Source organism: Pantherophis guttatus, chromosome 1 (assembly GCF_059756535.1).
Source record: "Pantherophis guttatus breed Tessera chromosome 1, ASM5975653v1, whole genome shotgun sequence".
Classification (NCBI taxonomy): Eukaryota; Metazoa; Chordata; class Lepidosauria; order Squamata; family Colubridae; genus Pantherophis; species Pantherophis guttatus.
This window is the reverse complement of record NC_142063.1, coordinates 294,137,490-294,155,601: the sequence shown is the minus strand read 5'-3', so window position 1 is coordinate 294,155,601 and position 18,112 is coordinate 294,137,490. Positions and strand designations below refer to the sequence as shown.

Sequence of the window (18,112 nt, the reverse complement as noted above, 5' to 3'; positions counted from 1 at the left end):
ACATAAGAGAGACTGCAGTGGTTAGCTCTTTTTTTTTTTTAGTGAGCATGAGCTTTGATACCCATCTGGTAAAGAACCACAATGGTTCTTTAAAGAATTGTTAAAGATATTTCCTTGGAAAATAAATGAGGAACAGAGCTTTTAAGTACAAATTAACAAAGGAGGCCAGAGGATGAAAGACATAATCAAGTAATGATTGGATTATTTTCTTCCTGCTTTACTTGTGATTTAAATCATAAAAAAGCATATGCATTAATGTTTACATTACCTAAATAAAAGTAAATGTTATATTTCAGTGGCTCAAGATCAAGTACATTTCAACAGAGCTAAGGGGCCAATTGTAGGGCTGTAGTGAAATCTTCAAAATAAAATACTGTAGTAAAATTTGATGAATGAAATATTTTGGATGCCCTGGAAGTAACTGAAGTTTCTCCTTGCAGTTATAACTATTAGCATTGTCATGAAGACTTCTTCTACTTCAAAGGTTGCTAACAATCATTGGCAGTGATATTTGAGGACTGGCTGAAAGCTGCATTAAATGGACTTGTTGCCCAAACAATGGCTTTAATTTTTTAACAGCTGCTACTTCCTGTAGTTTTAAAAAGCAGACACAGAGGGTTGAGCAGCAACTCTCAGTTCAGTTCTGTATGATTCCCTTTTGTCCAAATCTTTGCATGCAGGATTTGAAATTGAAAAGCAAAATGATTAGTATTAGATCAAATAATGTCATGGAATATATCCCCACAAATATGTTCCATACACCTCCTTTAGAAGACAGAACAAAACAAAAGCATGAGTTTTACTGTGAATATGCCTGTTTGTTACTATTGGCTCTTTTCCAAGAGCATGAGTATAAAATAGCTAACCACAATTTGTTATCAACAAACATTATTTCCATGTCATGCAGAGTATTTCAAAGCACACTTAATCAGAGAGTGTTCCCATGAAACTAATTTGCAACAAACTATGAGATTAATCTCTGCTTATTTATTAATGTATATCCAGTATGCTCACAGATATTGTACCTTCGTTTGGTTTCCCTGTGCCTACAATGATATAAAGTTTCCTCAAGAAGGAGCAGGTGGTATTCTAGAAAAAAGTGTGTTGCACCTGTTTATGTCTCCTGTAGAGACATAATTGTTGGTGACCCTCATATTAACTTGCTAACCTAAACTCTTACCTAAAAATATAAACACATAACCATCTGGTCCCAGTTGTTTCTACCCATCCTATCAGATGCAACGCAAAGGGAATACTCCAGATCCCATCAACTAGGGACTGCCATCTGGCAAGCTTTTGGAATAGTGTGCCTTTGGAATATCATCCTTCCAGATAGCAGACTGGCCCCAGCCCCACTGGCCTTTCATAAGGCCTTGAAAATCTGTTTCTGTGTCCAAGCCTGGGTATGTGATGGAGCCTGTCTCCTGGCTATGTTAGTAGTGTTTTTATGTTTCCCAGCTGTTGTGTGTTTTTATTTTATGTTTCATCTACTTTATTGTAAGCTGTGTGTGGATGGCTATATAAATGGATGAAATAAATAAATAGTCTGATACAATGTGTACTCGGGATTCAAACAAACAGAATATAAATGTTATCTTAATTATATGCACACAAACAAATTCATCGCGGTATTCCTTTTAGAGGTAAACAATATTGTGGAAAGCATGTTCTGAATGTTATCAATATACTAGCCACAACTCCTGGTTGTGGAGATGTAGATAATGGTCTGCTTGCAAGACTATCTCTAGTTTAGAGCTTGTAACTTGCATAGAACTGTATGACCATGTTTGGGGTAAAACTGGCCTTGGGTTTTGTTTGTAGCATACTAGCCAAAATGGACTGACCTGAGCATAAAGAAGAAATCTACATGTGATACTAACAAATCAAGGCTGGTAAATCTACTTTATATCTTCTCTATATTACTAAACGGTGTTATGTGAAAATCAGAATCTTACGTTTGAAAATATTGTTTAACCCAGGATAATTTCCTAGAAGTTGCATCATAGGTATATTTGTGTGCACATGCAGAACTGGAATCCAATAAGATTTTTGAGAGACAGGACCGGATTTTACATTTCTCCCTTTCCTGACATTTTCCTGCACCTTCAATTCAGTGACTTTTTCTTTCAGCCCAGTGTTGATCATTTGTGACTTTTCATGCCTCTAACTGGTCTCTTAAGAATAAACACAATAAGGAACCACTTTCTGAAGAGTAAAGGCCTGTGATAGGCAGAAAACATTTGGGACAAAAGAAAGGCTATGTCACTAGCATTCTTTGATTTGGTGATTCAGGGTTGAGGCTACAATTTCCAGAAATTCCAGCCAGCATAACTGCTTGCCCACCCTCAGCATTAATATATCTTTACGATCATAAAAATAACTTGGAGGCAGTGCTTGGTCACAGCTAAGAGAGTTGAACCACTTGGCTTTGAATATGCATCATCCTTAACTTTTTCCACAGACAATATTTTGAGTCCAAAATGTCTTCATTACACATATTTCTCAGTCATGATTCCACCAAAGGTAGATGAAATAACCTCAGTATAATTGGAAAGCAGAAGAGATCCTAAGAGTGATATTCTATAGTTCCTCAGCAGTGCTCAAGGCCCAAACCAAAAGAAAGAATGCTTGATGGAAAGCATTGGCAGACACCTAAGCTGGCCCCCCATTTGACAAGCTTACAAGTAGTAAAAATATGGCTTAGGGTCAGATTCTATTCTTTCCTGCATAGACTTAATGAATGGAATGCATGATGTGCTTACTAAGCAAGGGCTAGATAAACATGGAAAAAATCTAGCAGAGCTGTGTCACTGACCACTGTGGTTACATCGGCTATGTTGCTGGAAAGAGAAATTCCATTGCAATGTATCAGTTACTTTTTATATATCACTGCTAATGAATACTTCATAGCCGTTAAGTCTTCACCATGATATATCATAACAGTTTAGATGAGATCAACACATTCTTGTGTAGTGTCACAAAATGTTCCAAAAGCAATTTTACTGAGGCTTTCTTTAAAAAAAAAAAAACATTATTTTAAAATGCTGTGTTTTTTCACCTTTGCTGCAGTCAGATGTATTACTCCTTATCATTTTGAAACGGACATCTCCTTTATATTGGGGAGTGGGGTGTGTTATCTAAGTCCCTCAACCCCAAACAGAGGCCTTGAGACTTACTGCTGGTAAGAGGAATCAGTTAGGCGGGATGCATTATTATGAAGAGTTTGCATATTCTTTCCTTCCATTCTTCTTCTTGCTTTTCTCATTCCTAACTTTTCTTTGAGCACAAAAAAGGGGCTGCTTGAAGACAAGAGAAGATGAGGCCTTCCCTTTCAGAAATCCTGTCCTCTCAAGCAGGCAGAGCATGCGTTCATTGTGTTAGATACAAAGACCCATGAAACAGAAAAGATGATCATTTATATAAGTTTGAACATATAAGGCTACCACTATTTCTGTCTGCTCTGGCCGTTGCTCTCTGAGGCATAAAAGGATACCAGCTTTGAGCAAATTCTCTTGAGATTGTAAAAATCCATTTCAGAAACCATTCTGCTTGCCTGCTATGTGCAAAGCCTCATCTAGAAGCCTTCTTTTTAATTACCTGTGAGCAGGCACCTTTGCCTTTTGGTGAAAATGTCTGAGGCAGATTTGTTAGACAAGAGAGGAGATTGTTGGTGTTGTGGTGTGTGGACTGAGATTTTATGTCTGTCAAGGAGCAAGGCCTGGCTCTGCTGGAAGAAAACAGCACAGTTGGAGAAACCATCCTTGGGGGAAGAAGGAATCCTTGTGTGGCAGAGGATCCTGCAGGAAATACACACAATCCAGAAATGTTATGTAATGACAATATGCACAAATTATTTGCTAGAAAATCACTGAAGCTATAATCAACACTTTAGGAAAATAACTGTAGGTGTATGGATGAGTGTCTGGATAAGCCCCTATCCCTTTCCCACCTTCCCACCAGGGTCCCAAAACTGACCATCTAGAGATAGGAGTCCCCAACTCTCAGACCATCACCGGTCTGCAGCATGCCAGAAACTGAGCCGTGCAAATGAACAAAGCCCTATCTGTGCATGCACGGGATGTAGGCAACATACAACATGTCCTTGGGTCCACAGAAAGACCTCTCTCTGCAGGACCAGTCTCTGGTGCTCAAAAGATTGGGGCATGCTGATCTAGAGTGGGGGCCTGATGCCTCTACCAGGGACACCCATGGGGGAATAAAAAAGACAAGCTGGTGGCCATAACTGCAGGCCATAAAACCTGTCACTTTGTGCATGTGTATGGATGCTTGTAAAAAAAAGGCTTCTGTCATGTGGTTGCAACTTCTGTCTTGCCCTTTTAAAAATCTGTGGCCCATCCACCGAGCTACCACACCCATATTCTTTCTTTCTCATCTTCCTTTTATTTTTTTAACTGTAGCTATGTGCCAAAGATAAAGTTTGGGATTAAAATTATCCTTTAATTTCGCTTTTAAAATATATTATCCTTTTCCAGAACAATCTTGCCGTTATTTCTACATAACTGTTTTTGCACAAAAACCAAAGAAACAGGTTCTATTTTATTTAGTCTTGATAGTACTGTACTTTACAATTTAGTGGCCAGAATTGGGACGGTCATTAAGCAAGAGTTGCTAAGTGAAACTGAGAGTGTTATGATCTAACTTTAGCTTTCCTTTGCTTTACAGAGCTGCAAAAGTCATAAATGTGAAGATTGGTACCAAAATTATCTTTTCATCATCAAAGGGCTCGCAACTTGGGTGTCCTCCTGGATACACGGCTGTCTTTAGAAGAGCATATAACAGCCATGGCCAGGGCGGCTTTTTATCAGGTCTGCCTGATACGCCAGTTGCGTCCCTTTCTAGATTGGGACTCCCTACGCATGGTCACTCAGACACTCGTCACTTCCCGCCTGGACTACTGCAATGCTCTCTACATGGGGCTCCCCTTGGGGTGCACCTGGAGGCTCCAGTTGGTCCAGAATGTGGCCACGTGGGGGATTATGGGAGTGATGGGGCGCTCCCATGTGACACCTCTCCTGCACGAGCTGCACTGGCTTCCTGTGGTCTTCCGGGTGCGCTTCAAGGTGTTGGTGATCACCTTTAAAGCGCTCCATGGCTTAGGGCTGGGGTATTTACGAGACCGCCTTCTGCCGTCAATAGCCTCCCACCGGCCAGTTCGCTCACACAGAGAGGGCCTCCTCAGGGTGCCGTCGGCCAGACAATGTCGCCTGGCGACCCCCAGGGGGAGAGCCTTCTCTGTGGTGGCACCTGCCCTCTGGAACAACCTACTCCCAGAGATACGCATGATACCAAACCTCCGGACTTTTCGTCAGGCCCTGAAAACACATCTATTCCATCTAGCCGGGCTGGCTTGACCCCATCCTTGCGGTTTTAAATTTATAATTGGTTTTAATTGGGTTATTTTAAATTGATGGCCAACATTATTTAATGTTTTTTAAATTGTTTTTAAATTTTATATGTTGTGTATGTATGTACTGCTGGAAGATTTGAAAGACCAGTTTGAGGTCTGGTTATCCTGAATAAAATCTATGCACTTTCTCACACTTGATGGCAACTTAATGGCATATAATCAAACATTGAAACATGTTAACATTGAAACTTGCTGGAAAAAGAAGGTTTTAAGGGCACGGCGGAAGGCACCGAGGTCTTGGATTCTCCTTATCTCTGGGGGCAGCTGATTCCAGAGGGTAGGTGCCCCCACAGAGAAGGCCCTCCCCCTGGGGGTCACCAGCCTCCATTGTTTGGCTGATGGCACCCTGAGGAGGCCCTCTCTGTGGGAGCGCACAGGTCGGTGGAAGGTCATCAGTAGCAGCAGGTGGTCTCGAAGATAACTAGGTCCTATGCCATGGAGCGCTTTAAAGGTGGTAACCAACACCTTGAAGCGCACCCGGAAGACCACTGGGAGCCAGTGCAGCTCACGCAGGAGCGGTGTTATATATGGGAGCGCCAGGCGGCTCCCGTGATAACCCGCGCGGCCGCATTCTGGACCAGTTGGAGCCTCCGGGTACTCCTCAACGGGAGCCCCATGTAGAGAGCGTTGCAGTAGTCCAGGCGTGAGGTGACGAGGGTGTGAGTGACTGTGCACAGGGAATCCCGATTAAGAAAGGGCTGCAACTTGCGAATAACTGACTATAACTGACTAACCCCCAAAATTGAGCATATATAGTAGCAGAAAATTTTAGATCCTGGATTTTAGAATTTTAAACTATCTGTTAAATTGTAAGTGTGGGGTACACAGCTAGTATTTATTGAATGTTCTTCTTTTATATCACAATTTATCATTACTCTTTGTAATTCTTTCTACATTCTTGATAATTTAAAAGAATGAAAAAAAATTACTCTGAGCATGTGAATGCTCCTATTGTATTTAATTAATGTACAGGTAGTACTTGTTTAGTGACTGCCTTGCATAGTGACAATCAGGGCCGGATTTAGATGAAATTGTAATTGAGTCCATCCACTTTGCTGTTGGTTGCCTTTTTTTCTTTCCTTCAACCTTACCCAGAATTTAAAAACTCTTCAAGGGAGTTGGATTTTTGCATAATGTTCCAAACATTTAAACCTGGTCATTTTGTTTCCTAAAACTGCTTAACTGCTATCACACTCTAGTCATTCATTTCCTTCTGTCTTTGAGTTCAGACTACAAGATCTTGATTGCAAAAATCAGAATGATTATCCTACTGGAGGAAAGAGATAGAGGTTTTAATATCTCTTTGGTGTCATCTGGAGGTTGTCTGGACTTTTGCAACTGAGATGGCCTATTAGAACATGTATTTAATTTCATCTTTTTCTCCCTGTTTCTATATGTTTTTTTTCTCTTTGCTATCTTCATTATATTTATTCCTCTTTTCAAATTCCACAGGAAGTTTTGTCATGAATCTTAACTGCAAGAAACTTGGGCTCCTTTGTAATCTCAGGGCAAGCTAAGACTAGTGCTCACAATATGCATGTTGAAAAAGTAATTCCAATCCAGAAAGGGAGCATGGTTTGTGAGCCTTCAGGAGCAATAATACTGCAATTGAATTCTGGCAATTCTGGCGCAGGCACAATGAAATTTTCAGAGTTCACATGATTATTACAGTATGCTATTAGCCCTAATAAAAGTTTTGATGTAAAACTTATTTAACAACATGCTAAAAAACAAATGCCCAGCATTTAATGAGCAATTATACATACTGGAGCAAATATATATTTTACTCTTCTGAGTTATAATAATTAAGGCAGGAGCCAAATAATAAGCAGGGCAGTTGGGCTAGGGACAGTTAATAAGATTAGGAAGACCTAGAGTAACCTCAGCCCCTCTTCACTACACAGGAAAGTAGCTCAATCCTTTGCAGTCTGAAAAGACAATACTTGTGCTTTAAGGAATTCACTCAATAAAATTACTTTTAAAGCAGTAGCACCTTTTAAAGAGTTTGCATGTTGTACACAACATTAATAAGCAAGCGAGAGTTTGATGGAGACAGTAAAATCTTTACCAAAATGTGCAGGAGGTATCCTTTTAGGCTCTACAATCTTTTTACTGGCAAGGGTTAAGGTATTTTGGGAGGGTTCATGGGTATAAGGTGATGTTGCTGAACTGAATTTTTAAAATGGGAGATGGGTGGAATGTTACAAATAGATTTCAGTAAAATGAATAAGTTAAATCCACTGGAGGTCTAAAATTCCTAAAATATTTAAATATTAAAAGATAGATGATATAATTCACAATTGAGTTAATTTCAAGGGCATAATGTTCAGGGCTCCAGACCCTGAAAAGAAAATGTAGTGAATAAAAATCCAGTTGATCTGGTACATATTTGATGTTTATTGTATCTTCTGACTGTAAAGACATAATAAAGATTTATTTAATCTAAAAATCCAATTGGGATACAGCTGACAAAGTTCAGTTGAGAACAGAAGAATTTCCCCAGAGATGGGTTTAAACTGGAGACCAGGAAAAAAATGTACTGAAGCACAAATCTGTTTATTGACAGGGCTAGAGGCAAAGGCAGGTCTAAAGAAGGGAGGGGTTACAACCCATTTATAATTAATGCAAATTAGTATATACATGTGATTGAATGCAGGTGCAAAATATTTGATTTGATATAAACAACAGCAACCTTTTGCTTGCGTATAACATATTATATGAGATCAGTGAGACAATTAGTGTGCAACTCTGAGGTAATGGGGCAGAACTCCAAAGACAATTGGTTTTTGAAAGGTCAACGGGGTAGTATCCATAAGCATAATTTCTTTCTGAGCTTGGTTTTCGTGCAGAGGTTTCATTTACCAAACTAGATAACATCATCAGTGCACTGATGATGTTACCTAGTTTGGGTAATGAAAGTTTGCAAGCAAACAACCAAGCTCAGAGAGCACCAAGGATCCTTCATTTCAGCCCTGAGCTGCAAATATTCTCCTTTATAGTTTCTTTCTAAGGAGTTACTTTCTTTTGCTTTCCTCTGCTCATTTCCACTATCTTTTTTCAGTTTATTAGCATTACTTGATCTTCCAAATGTTTAATGGCTAAGCTGACAGTAATTTCCCTAAGAAACTATATTTCTGAAGGGGATGGTTGTCTAATTTGACTCCATGTGCCTGAGCCAGCCACTGAGAAAAGGTGCTTGGGTTGAAGTCTTTCAGCTTGACTCCTCTGATTCTCCTTCAAAAAATGGAAAATCTAGAAGGAACCTGGGCAGCTGTATCATTATGTAGATTGAGGCAGTCTGCTTTGATGGCAGGCTATGGGATGAATTGGGGTGAAATGACCTCTTCCCAATCACTTGTCTAGAGCATTAGCTATCCTTACATCTTGCTGTGATGGCTAGTGTGAACAAGATATTGAGACAAGATTGTTGTTTTCTGGAGAAGCTACCATCTTCAATCTCAAGGCACCTTCAAAGCAAAGAAGACAGTTTTCTCTTTCTCCACCTATTGCTTGGAGGAGCCCTTGAGAGAATTCCTGAGCTTACTGTGAATTTCTAAAGCATCCACATTCCTCACTTTGAGAAGATTCTCAAAGTGAGTCATTGACTGAGAAGCAAAGGCTGAACATTGGTACTGGTAGATACAGGATGGAAATGCAATCAGCACGGCAGGTGATGCTTACAACTACCATTACATCTTAATGGCAGGTTTCCTTCAGGCATAACTGCAAGAGAAAGTTGGGCTCCCCATAAGTATCTCTTGTTCCACCTTTTATGCACACCTTCCAATTGATCAGATTAGAACATCACAGTAGTGTTAAATATATATATTTATAGTTCTCCTAGCCTTTCAACTTTATAATCTATCATAAATTAAGTATAGTAAATGTCAAGCTTTATCCAAACCACTACTGAAATTAGAAGACTCGCAGGTGAAGATTCAAGAACATGGCTTTGAATTTATTACAGAGACTAGAAAATCCATTAATGAAGAAATCCAGCACCTGCTAGCATAAGAAACAAGCCATGTATACAATAGAAGCAAGATTCACCTCTTTTGCTTCTTTCTCCAGTTTGTTATGCAGCCTGCTGTAATGACTAGAGAACTTCTTGTTCTTAGGCAGAAGGTGTGGTTGATATCAGTGCATTGTAACAGACAAGTCTGCTCTCTGGCCCTTTACTTTTGATCTTGTCCAGTTTGGAGCATCTTCTTTCCATTTACCATGTTTTCCCGAAAATAAGACCCGGTCTTTTATTTTTTTGAACCCTGAAATAAGTGCTTGGCCTTATTTTTGGGGAGGTCTTATTATTTTGGGGTGCGTGGAGCAAGACGGGGCTCCTCTTGCCATCTTACCTGATTTCCAGCTCTGTCTCCCTAACCCTAACCAGAGGAAACCAGACCGGCTGTGCATGCGTTTAAATATTTTCAGGGGAGGGCTTATTTTAGGGGAAACAGGGTACTTGCCTTCCTTTAGGAGCGCTGACCCAGAACAGAATATGATCCTTCTTCTCCCTTCTTCTGTTTGTCATCTGAAACTGAAGAAATCTCCCTTCCACTGGTGGGTTGCTACCAGTTCGCCCCAGATCGGGTGAGCCGGTAGTGGCGGGAGGCTCCACCCACCTACCCAGATGCTTCTGTGCATGTGCAGAAGCGTTGAGCGCATGAGCACGTGAGTGCCCACAAGCAAACCGGTAGCTCCCTTCCCCTTATTAGCCTACAAAATTGGGGGTAGATAAATTCTCATATCCTCCAGAAAGCTGAGAGCAGGCACAAGTGAGATACAACAAATACAGTCCGATTTGCTTTTCAGGATCTTGGAACCATATAAAGAAAAACTGGATAAACTTGATTGTGTAGAAAGAGCCATTTTATTGTTAAGAAACACTGTGTTTTTTAAACTTGGCAGGGCATTGGAAATAGTCCTTGTTAGCAAGAAGAGAAACATTGATGGGATTACTGGTGTTTTGCCCAGTTACTTCATTGCAATGTCCTTATTAGGTCTGCCTCAAGCAATCATAAGGCCGGATCTCTGCTGTCTCTACTTTATCTCATTCTGTAAGAGTGAGCAATACTACTTTCTTTTTCACCAGGGAAGTATTTGGGGAGGGATTATTTAGGGGCAGGAATAGTTCCTTTGGTCTGACAGAATGATGTAAAGAGGGGAACTGAATGAGATGTCCTGAAAATAAACTCTCTTCTTATTTTAGCCATTACAAACAGAGAGCTAAGTATATGTTCATGTTCACCGTAGCTAGCAGCTGCAGGCAAAAAGCCAAACAGATTGGCCTCTGCACTATGGTGAAAGGTCCAATAAACTTGGAACCCAACTTTTTAGACAGTTGTGCACAGGGAAAGGAAGCCATATGCAGTCTGCAACAACTTGGGTGGTGGAGACCTTCCTGACAATAAGAGTTTGTAACTTTGCTAAAGCTTTTATGAAATTTTAGTAAAAGGAGCTCTTTGAAGGATTATTTGTACGGTTTAGGGATCCTGGAGAAAGGAGGTGTCTTCAGGAATGGAGTAGGAAGAAGTATTAGGTTACTGGTATATGTGGTAGCCCTACAAGCCCTGGAATGGGGATATGAGTATGTAAAAATGAACTGAGTTATTGCAGATGAACTCCGACATAGGCAAAAATTCAGGCCAGCTGTCTTGTTGGTAGTTTATATATGAATGAGAGTGCCATCTGTCCTCTCAATCTCATTATCAAATTGAGGGTGATAGGCAAGAGAAAATTGGAGTTCAACATCTAAGGGTTGGAAAAGAGTCTTCCAAAACTGTGTCATGAAGTAAATGTATGTAAGAGATGAAACAATTGCCTTCAGTGATAGCAAATGTGGTGAGTTGTCTTAGGGACAGAAGGAAATCCACAACTGGAAATGTCATGAACTTTGTTTTTTTGTCAGACATCAGCAAGTAAATTCTTTTTTTGCTGTATAATTTTTTGCATACTGATATGAAGAAATTCTTTGATTTCAGGAACTGCTGGAAACTGCTGGAAACTGCTGCCAACTATGTGAAATAAAGGCTGGACATTCACTTTATGACTAAAATACCTAAACAGTCCACTGACCTATAAAATTGATTATATAGGAGGTGAAATAGGTTTATTTCAGGTATCTGAGTCTGTAAAGTTAGGAAGTTTCTCTTTGGTCTATCCTAGGGTATGGTGTACCCAGATGTCAAGTTTTTGACTGTTACTTTGGGATTAAGGTTAAATTCCTTTCAATAATGCACAATTTTATTTTGTGAATAGGTGACAAACCTCTGACAATATTAGATTATTAATAAATATTTTAGTATTATGCTCCAGAAATAATAAAGCTGCTATAAGTATCATTGTTAGGCACAGCAAAAGCCCTTGATATAGGGCAAAGTAAGTATCTGGATGAAGTTATGAAAAGAATTGGATTTCTATCATATTTTATTTTATGGATACAAGTTTTTTTTCATGTAAGAAAATATTATTCTAAATTTTCTGCTTCAACCAGAATCAACTCATCTAAGGAGATCCTCCTGGAAGAAACTGCTAGAGGAGTGGTAAGGCCAGGACATGATGCTCTTTTATCACCATGCTCTGGAACAGGTTCCCTCTAGAACACAGGTGTCAAACTCACGGCGTCACGTTGCCATCACATGACGTTTTGTGACATTTTTCCCCTTCACAGAGCTGGGGTGGGCATGGCCTACACATGATGCATCTGGCCCACGGGCTCCAATTTGACACCCCTTCTTTAGAAGATAGATCATCCTGCTCAATGAAAGTCTTCTGGAAGTTAACAAAGACTAAACTTTTCTGGAAGGCCTTAGGAATATGATTGCTATCAATATTTAATTACTTTTTCTCATGTATTGGAATCATTTGGGATTTTTATTTGTTCTGAGCTTGTTCAGTATAATGTTGGTACTTGAGACTGTGAGTTAATTCTTCTTACATAGGACATTATATCATGTTATTTTTTATGTTGATTTTTCTTGTGGATGTTTTATGATTTTTATGTTATTGTAAGCCACTGTGACTCAAGATTGAGTGATGATATGTGGTTGCTGTTGGTATTATTGCTACTGTTATTATTTAATGGCATTAGAATGATAGAGTAAGGACCTAAATGAACATAATAGTGGACTAACAGCACCCCCATTGCCTCCTGAAGAACATTGAGGAATTTGGAAATCAATATTATCATTTATATAAATAAAGGTTCAAAAATCCTAAATAAACTTGTTGCTTGTGCAAGAGTACCATGTATTTCTCTTTGCTATCATCTACGGTTGTCCAGATTTCTACAGCCCAGGCTTGGTAGCCCTCTACCTATGACTCAACTACTTTCATTTCACGGATTTTATATTCTTACTCAGATTTATGTTGCAGGAACAATACCTCCTGTGAAGGAGGAAAGACACAGAGAAGAGCCTAGAGATGATAGGCATTTTTGCTGCTGTGGATGCTTGGTGACTGTTTTCCCTGCCAGCTATCAACAGGTTGATATGGAAGGGCAGCAAAGCTGAAGGAATCATCCAATCATCACTTTGTTTACCACATACGTATTCAGAATACCATCAGAACCCCATTGATCAGTGACTTGGAACTGATGCCATAAAGGCAGCATAATGGTCAGCAATTAGTACTGCAAATTTCATCCAGTTTTTGCCATTTTTGTGGATAGATAGAGTTATTAGACTGGGTATAACAATCTGATTTCTGATACAGTTATCAAATTGTTATATCCAGTCTAACCGTAGAACCGTAAAATTCTGAGACACCCAGGAAGAAACCATAGTAAGAAGTTGTTTCAGAATCTAACTGCACTTGAGCAAAACCTTAAATGCATACCTTCTCACTGTCTGTCCAAAGCTCAGCTGAAGCCTGTTAGTATTCATTAAAAAGCATAACTCTTCAAAGCAGGTAATCCCGCCCTTGGTTTATGCTTCTCCCGGCAAGGGTACTCTTCTTTTGATCTTCTGGCTTTCTCACTGAAACCAGCAACATTCCTGAAGTCTGGGATTTAATTCAAGGCCAGAGACTGAGGGGGCAAGGGTTGAAGTGCTTTCTAAAATAATCTCTTTGGTGATGTTGGAGACTGAGCCTTCAACATTTGTGCTACTGGATAGCTCAGACTCTCTATTTAAGCCTGGGAAGAAACTCTTTCTTGTTTCTCCTTCTTTTGTATAGAGAAACTATATCCCAGGATTCTAATATTATGCTATGATTCTATCATTAATTAATCATTTTAAAACTATTTACCCTATGGAGATTCATTGTCATCCAGGTCATATTGTCCCAAAGGTGCTTTTTCAAAAGTCAACTGGACTTTCTTTGTTTTTCATTGAAGACGTTTCACTTCTCATCCAAGAAGCTTCATTCATTCATTTTCTCTGCCACAATATAAAATGTCTAAGTAAATAGGAGACTGATTCAATTTTCAAGAAGCTAGATTGAACACTTGTTAAAAAATAGCAATAGCAATAGCAAAAGTAATATTAGACTTATATACCACCCGATAGTGCTTTACAGCACTCTCTTGCCAGTTTACAATGTCAGCATATTATCCCTAACAACCTGGGTCTTCATTTTACTGACCTCAAAAGGATGAAAAGCTGAGTCAACCTTGAGCACATCAGGATCGAACACTAGGCTGTGGGCAGCCATACTGCATTCTAATCGCTGCACCACAAGGGTTCCTTAAATAAGTATGGGTTTTTTCCCCTTTTTTTGACAATATATGTATTTATATCTTTGTTTTTTGTTTTTTTCCACTTTCGTCATTTTAAAAGCAATAAAAGAGAACATAAATTTTAAAAAATCCTCCTCTCTCGTAATATATCCATTGTTTTATTTGCTTCTGGTTCCCTCTAGTGTCCTACCTTCAAAGTCCCACCTTATCATTTTGTTTTTCTTCCCAATACAAAAACATGGGTAGTTTCCCACAGGAAGGATTTGTTAAAATTTAAATCCATTTATATTGAATCTTTCTGGACCCTTAGTCCATTTATAATTTTCTAAAAATAACGGTCCAATCACCCTTTTGCTGTTAATGCCAAAAAACATTTTTTATAAATCCTTAAACTCATACTTAAAATTTCTTTTATAAAGGACTGAAAAAAACTCACCCAGTGAATACCATAAAATCTGCCATTTCAGAGGTTCTCAATATTAAAAAAGCAAAAAAGTAAAATAAAAATTCAAAGAGGTTAAGAAATGAGGATTGACTGAAAGTTGAGTCCTGAAAGATCACATTACCTCAGATAGAATCCCTCAAATCCCAGCCACTATACTTATTAGCTCATCACAAAAACACAAATTCTTGTAGTTTATTCACAAGGAATAGCTTATCTGGTGTGTTTATGGGCAATCTCAAAATATCTCATTTCTCTGGCCCATATCCTGTATTCAATCAGTAATTTCAATTGTAATGTTGTCTGTATTTTCCAAGGTCATCTTCAATTCATCATACCCTCACTAGAAGTCCCTGCTGAAAGGAAATTCTTGATTTCCTTTTAATTATAATGTATTTTGACTAGGAACATTTCTCATTGATTAGGAACATCTTTCAGGAAGCATCTTTTAATTGTTTAACCTGACATGTAAAGTGTCCTGGTTAAAAAACAGATTAGAGATGCCTTAATATTTTTTATTGTGTGATCCCCTTGTTTCATTTATAAAACAATCTAGATAATGCTTCCATCACTTCTGTCTCATCACAGAAGTTGTGTTAGAGATGGAAAGACAGAATAGTTACCTAATTAAGTAGCTATTGGTATCCACCACACCCTTTAAAAATCCTTTAATGAGGACTGATTAGGTGCTGCACATAAGTATTTTCTAACTCAGCAGTGCAATGCAAACATTGAACTGGGATTGTATCTGTTAAAGTCCATACCAGGTGTATTAAATATAAGCAGAATAAAATAGCCAAGTTGACTTAAATAATTTGTTATCCTTTATTTTATACTGATATATAGTAACTATACAGCATGAAAGTGAAATTAAAATTATTCATATAATCATCAAATTACATTTCCGGCTGAAAACAATATAAGGAAACAATGCCACAGACCTGTTCCTTGAAAGAATTCAGTGGGGATTGCTTCTAATTAACTGTTCAGAGGTTTGCCAATGAGAAGGCTGGCATCAGTTTTGATATTAAAGCTTATGTTTTATTTATTTATTTTGCATGGGAACCTAAGCAATTTTAAATGTTGGCATTTCAAAAGATTGTTTGACATGATATACTTTTTACTTTCTTGTTTTGGTTTAAGTTCTCTTTTAGCTGCCTGAAATTGGGAGGCTGGTTTTCCTTGAGCTTTTATTTACTTAGTGTGTTGCATTTCTGTTGGCCAATACACAATAAAAGACATTGTGCTGCTCATTTCTTCTCAAATATCTGCCTTGCTAAACCTATTCTCCTCTGACATGTTTCACACAGATGAGCTTAATTGGATTCAGCTTCTCCCACGATAATCACTGCTACAGTGTTTGTGCTGCAGGAACTCCAGATGAACAAATGTATAAACCTCAGTACAGTCTTTGTCTGGATTTGAAGACAAGAAGAAGGCAACCAGGCCAAGAGTTCTACATTCTAACATTTCCTGACTTTGAATAATCTGTTTTTAAAAGTATGTTAACCCTTTAAGAGTTCAAGGTGCAAGTCTCTTCTAACTTGGTAGCTCCAGAAGTTACAATTCCCAGAATTGCAGTCAATATTGAAGACAAAGATTGGTATCAGCCTTTTTGTTTGCCAACTAGCCTTAGCCTGTTAGTGATGGCATTTTAAACTATAAGTACTGGATCTTTTTTTAAAAAAAAGATATTCAACATCTTAATTTAAAGTTGGTGCTTTCTGTGTATTTGTATATCTTTTTGTTTACTCCTTTTAGGCATGTGCAGTAATTGTCATCTCTAAATAAACATTTTGTCAGAATAATTCCTTGGACTGCATTATTGCACCCTAGCCTTTGCAGGTCTTGTGATCACTATCTTTAGTCAAAGCCTTGCCACCAACAATTAAAAACATGGTTGTATTGTTTTATCAGCTGAGTTCATTCTTCCATCTTGACTGATGTTAAGAGAGCATCAAGAATTTCATGGTTCAATCCTGATCTACATATTTTCTTTCCTGTTGAAATTAGATGATGTTGGAAATATAAAATCGTACATGCTCTGCTTTCCTTAACTGGCACTCGAAAAATGCTATATCAAGTATTAACACAGAAACACAGAGAACTGCAATATCATGAGGAAAACTGTTCATCTAAGAACCCCCAATTACACTGATTGGTGGCGTCTCTTCTGTTTTAGATAAGAATATTTCTAGCATTAAAGCTAGTCTTGTAAATATTTAGAAAGAAGTATTCTGCCATACATGCAAAAAACATTTCTCTGCAAACTAATATAAGAACTTTGCTGAGGAAAAAGTGAAGCAAAATAGCTGTGCAGCATGCATACACAGAGAGAGCTTACAAGGCTATGAGCCTGGAAGATGTAGCTTTTACTTTATTGCTTTCAAAAGATTAAAGATTTGCATAGCCCTATTTCCCATATCTGGAAATACTAAGGATAGGACACCAGACCTTAGGCAAGCTGAGCTTGTTACTAGCATTCTTAATAAAGATATAATCAAATTGTTCTATTTATTTTTGTTACATGGTATTTTATTGTATGTCAACATACAACATTTTATTGTATGTAACACATTATCTCCTGAACAGGAATTGAAAGGAATAGATGTACATCAGAATTGTAATATATGTTAATTCCTGAGCAGAAATTGTTCAATGAAGAACAAATTTTAATGTTTAAAACTCTTATTCATAAACCCCACTCAATATGGATTGAGCATAGCCTTTGCAGATTCAGGGAAAAAAACATCTTCATGATTTCTTAATCAGTTCCATAGGCCCCTCATCACTATTAACTCTATACAGAAGGTTCACCCTCCTCTTGACTTTGATCAATTTTCTCGTATTTTAGACCTTGAAAGTATATATTCAGTTACCAGCAGCTTCTGCTACTCATATGGTAAAAACATCCCTCTTGCATTATTATGTTTTTCTTTTCAGCTTCCCTCAATCCCCTTTGCACTGTTAGGACTTTGCTGTTGCTAAGCTTATGTGATCTTGGCTCTCTTCCAACATAGGTAATTATATCCTGGCTGATCTAAAAATTCCTCCTCTTGTTTCATATGGAAAAGCAGATCTGTCCTCAGTGGTTGCTGGCTATCCATAAATGATAGAATACTCTTCCTTCCAGCATCCCAAAAGAGGATATACATTTCAAGGCTGGATAAACAAAGGTTTTCTGAAAGAAAAAAATGAACAGCACAACAGTTTGCAAGGAAAAATAATTTTCTATGAAAACCATTACATTGTATACAAATAATGGGGAGGAAGGGAGGGAGGGAGGGAGGGAGGGAGGGAGGAAGGAAGGAAGGAAGGAAGGAAGGAAGGAAGGAAGGAAGGAAGGAAGGAAAGAAGGAAGGAAAGAAGGAAGGAAAGAAGGAAGGAAAGGAGGGAGGGATTCTGTACCTGAAATTCAGAGACTGCTGATTTTTAGCTCAAAGCATGTTGTTTCTTCAGCTACAAGGTGAGGAGTTACAGATGACTGCTCATGAGAAGAGTGGCTGATTAATTTATTGACCAGCCCAAGAGCAATTCTTTACTTCTTGGAGCAAGTTACTTTACTTAG

At 38.4% G+C, this 18,112-nt stretch overlaps 1 long non-coding RNA gene across 1 annotated transcript; it reads left to right on the top strand.

The window, feature by feature from the left end:
• Nucleotides 1-12,666: 12,666 nt before the first annotated feature.
• Nucleotides 12,667-16,352, top strand: LOC148116890 (uncharacterized). Its single transcript, XR_015731502.1, has 2 exons — nucleotides 12,667-13,041; nucleotides 15,855-16,352. It is a non-coding gene; the product is annotated as an uncharacterized LOC148116890 (long non-coding RNA).
• Nucleotides 16,353-18,112: the final 1,760 nt, after the last annotated feature.